The sequence below is a fragment of the Bubalus kerabau genome, chromosome 8, assembly GCF_029407905.1.
Source record: "Bubalus kerabau isolate K-KA32 ecotype Philippines breed swamp buffalo chromosome 8, PCC_UOA_SB_1v2, whole genome shotgun sequence".
NCBI classification, from domain to species: Eukaryota; Metazoa; Chordata; class Mammalia; order Artiodactyla; family Bovidae; genus Bubalus; species Bubalus kerabau.
In genome coordinates, this window is record NC_073631.1 from 105,113,646 (window position 1) to 105,118,081 (window position 4,436).

Consider the following 4,436-nt stretch of genomic DNA (forward strand, 5'->3'; position numbering starts at 1 on the left):
CTGCAATCACCATCTGCAGTGATTTTATTTTGGAGCCCCAAAAAATAAAGTCTGACACTGTTTCCCATCTATTTGCCATGAAGTGATGGGACCAGATGCCACGATCTTAGTTTTCTGAATGTTGAGCTTTAAGCCATTACTAAATAAAAGAAGCCAAATCTGAAAATCTGTATGATTCCAACTATATGACATTTTGGAAAAGCAAAAACTTTAGAAACAGTAAAAAGATCAGTGGTGGCCAGGGACTAGGAAGGAGGTTGGGGTGAGTAAGCAAACCACAGGGGATTCCTAAGGCAATGAAACAATTCTGTATGATATTGTAATAATGAGCACATAATATTATATATTTTTCAAAACCCATAGAATGTACAACACCAAGAGTCAACCGTGATGTAAACCATGGACTTCAGTGGATAATGATGTGTCAAAACAGATTCACTGATTGTAACAAATGCACCACTCTGGCGTGGGGGAAGGGTGTTGATAGAAGGAGAAGCATAAAACTCTTGTACTTTCTGCTCGGTTCTGCTGTGAACCTACGACTTCTCTAAAAAAGAAAGTCTACTTAAGAAAAAAAGAACTGAGTGGATGAGTTCAGTGGCAGAATGGAGTAGATGACAGAGGAAAGATAAAGTGAACAGAAGTAATCCAATCTCAAACAGATAAATAAAAAAGATTTTTAAAAAATGAATAGACGAAAATACCACAGTAATGCTGTCCCTTTACAAAAAAAAAAAAGCTGATGAGCTGGTAAAAGCTGACGAGCTGGTTAAAGCTGTCAGAATCATTTTTTTTTTTTTTTTTTTTGCAGAATTCTGCTGTCTAGTAAAAATTTACAACCAGGGGGAAGCTTGATAAGGAAAGAAGCTGTTGCTTTGCAGTAAGATACAGCTATGGTTAAGTCAAATTGCTACCTACCATGCCCTGTACCCCATGTATGGTGCCAGTTGTGAGGACTGTACCCACATTCCTGGTACAGGATGCTAGTGGCCAGACGGAGCAATGCAGAATTTCTCAAAGAATTTTCTAGGAATTTTGGCTGTTGAGTTTCAGCCTGTCTAGTGGCTCCCTGAAGGGCTTGTCTTTATTTTGCTTGATTCAAAGCATTTCTAGTGATAAGGTAGCTAATCAGGAGGCTTTTGCTATGTGCATTTCAAGGCAGAAATATTGGCTGTAGCAGCCATGGGCTAGGGATAATAGTAACAAACAATTAACAATTAATGTCTCATCCACAGGGGAAAATAAAGAAATTAATAGACCCTGTCCATGAGGACACCTAGGCATTTAGACTTACTAGGTATAGACATGGAGAAGGCAATGGCAACCTACTCCAGTACTCTTGCCTGGAAAATCCCATGGACAGAGGAGCCTGGTAGGCTGCAGTCCATGGGGTCACGAAGAGTCGGACACGACTGGGCCACTTCACTTTCACTTTTCATTTCTTGCTTTGGAGAAGGAAATGGCAACCCACTCCAGTATTCTTACCTGGAGAATCCCAGGGACAGGGGAGCCTGGTGGGCTGCTGTCAACGGGGTCGCACAGAGTCGGACACGACTGAAGCGACTTAGCAGCAGCAGCAGCAGCAGCAGGTATAGACATTAAACCAACTCTCTTCAATAGGCTCAAAGAGCTAAAGGGACAAGCAACAAACGAACCGAGAAGCCTAGGAAACAACAGATTGGGAAAAACGGTATTTAGGGGTAAGGGAATTTTTAAAGGCTCCTGTGCATACCAGGGAATCAGATATACATAGTGTCAATACTGCGTACATGCTAAAGATAAAAAAGGCCTGAAAAGACTCCAGGCTTTCATCTCTGACTGGCCTTCAGGCTCTGAGCAAGCTTTGAGTGAAGGTTGAGGCAAAATTGTAAGCAACCTGGCTAAGAACTGAAGGAGTGCTGCAACACAGAACCAATCTGCAAAGACTAAGAGAGTATTTTTTTATCTTTTCTTTTTCTTCCAAACATTGAAAGAAACACTGTTAAAACAACAGGTGACCCCAAAGTTAATGGAACACAGATTTCTTCACATAACAAATAATACAAACTTCACCAAAATTGTCTGGGAAGTCACAAAACAAGCAAACAGCAACAGCCAACAAGTAGCAGCAAAAACAAACCCTTGGAAGGAGGAAAATCTCATTTCCAGAGTTGCCACATGTTAATATTAAAAATCTCCAGGTCTAAATGAACCAAAAGAATTCAAAACATGTGACTAAACACGGAAGCATGGCTCATCTACAGGGGAGAAAAAAGAAATTAATAGACTGTCCATGAGGACACATAGGCATTTAGATTTACTAGACATAGACATTAAATCAACTCTCTTAAATCTGCTCAAACCAAAGGAAATCATGGAGAAAGAACTAGAGGAACCAGGAGAATGTGTCTCACCAAATACAGAATATTAGTAGAAATTATAGAAATGAAAAAAATAGAAATTTTAGAGATTAAAAGTACAGGTAGATAAATTGACATCCAGTTTAAGAAGTCAGAGTGTTAGTCACTGAGTTGTGTTCAACTCTTTGTGATCCCCATGGACTGTAGACCGCCAGGCTCCTCTGTCCATGGGATTCTCCAGGCAATAATACTGGAGTGGGTTGCCATTCTGTTCTCTAGTGGATCTTCCCGACTGAGGGATCAAACCCAGGTCTCCTGCACTGCAGGCAGATTCTTTACCATCAGAGCCACCAGGGAGAGTCAAATTGTCAAATCCCCAAGACAAAGAGAGAATCTAGAAAGCAGCAAGATAAAGTGACTCATCACATACAGGAAACATTGTGTGCAATAAATAGCCCCTTTTTCTGTGGAAACTGGAAGCCAGAAGGCAGTTGGATGACATATTTACCATTTTTTTTTTTTTTTTTTTGCCATACCAGGTGGCGTGTGGGATCTGAATTCCCAGACCAGGAATTGAACCTGCAACCTGCAGTGCCAGGGTGAAATATTTAATGGGCTGAAAGAAAAGAATTTCACCAATTATTCTATGTCTAGCAAAACCATCCTTTAAAAAAAGAAATTAGCACATTGCCAGATAAAGACAGAGGGAGCTTATTACTAGTAGACCTGCACTATAAGTCATGCTGAAGGGAGTCCTCCAGGCTACAAGATAAAGGGATACTTGAAGCCATATGAAGAAATAAACAACACAACAGTAAATGTATCTACATATTAAACAGATAAATATAAAAACCAGTAGAATTGCATGTTCTGTTTATAACTTCTCTTTTTTTCTACATGACTGTAAGATAATTAAAACAATAATTATATATGCCATGTTAATTGATCCCTGATGTATAAAGATGTGAAAATAACAGCATAAAGGGAGGAGATAGAGTTGTAAAGGATCGGAGTTTTTATATACTATTGAGAGTAGCTTGGTACTAATTCAAACTTGATTCTTACAAGTTTTTTTTTTTTTTAAACTTAATTCTTACAATTTAAGATACTAACTGTAACCCCAGGATAACTATTATTATGGACTGAATTGTGTCTCCCCAAAATTCATATGTTGAAGCCTTAACTCCCAATGTGATTGGCATTTGGAGATGGGATCTTTGGAAGGTAATCAGATTAGGTCATGAGGGTGAGGTCTTCTTGATGAGGTTTATATCCTTATAAGAGGAGACCAGAGTGTGCTCCTTCTTCCCTCCTCTCTCTCTGTCTCTCTCTTTTTCCCATCATGTGAAGAAATAACTAGAAGCCGGCCATCTGCAAGCCAGGAAGAGAACTCTCATCAGGAACTCATTGCCAGTATCTTCACCTTGACATTGTGCTTTTCAGTCTCTGTAACTGTGAAAAATAGATGGCTGTTGTTTAAGCCACATAGTCTATGAGGTTTTGTTACAGCACCTCAATCAGACTAAAGGGTATCAAAAATAAATAAATAAAAACAAACACCTTTTAAAGTATACAGAAAAAGAAACAAGATGGGAATCAGAACAGTAAACTAGAAAAAAATCACAGAACAAGGCAGTAGTGAACTGAAGAATAAAAAGACAATAAGACAGAAAACAAGCAGCAAAATTGCAGAAGTAATTATTTTCTTACCAATAATTACATGAACTGTAAATGGATTGAACCCTCCAGTGAAAGAGAAGAGATTAGTGGACTTCCCTCGTGGTCCAGTAGTTAAGAATCCATCTGCCAATGCAGGGGATATGGGTTCTATCCCTGATCCATGAAGATTCCACGTGCCTCCAGGCAACTGAGCCTGAGAACCCCAACTACTGACGGGCCTGCATCCAGGCCTGTGCTCAACAAGAGAAACTGCTGTGCTGCAACTAAGCAGCTGGAGTAGCTTCAGCTTGCAACAACTGGAGAAAGCCCCAGTACAGCAACAAAGACATAGCACAGCCAAAAATGAAAATAAGTACGTCAATACATTTAAAAAGAGAGAGAGATTGGAAGAATAGGGAGGAGCTAAGATGGCAGAGG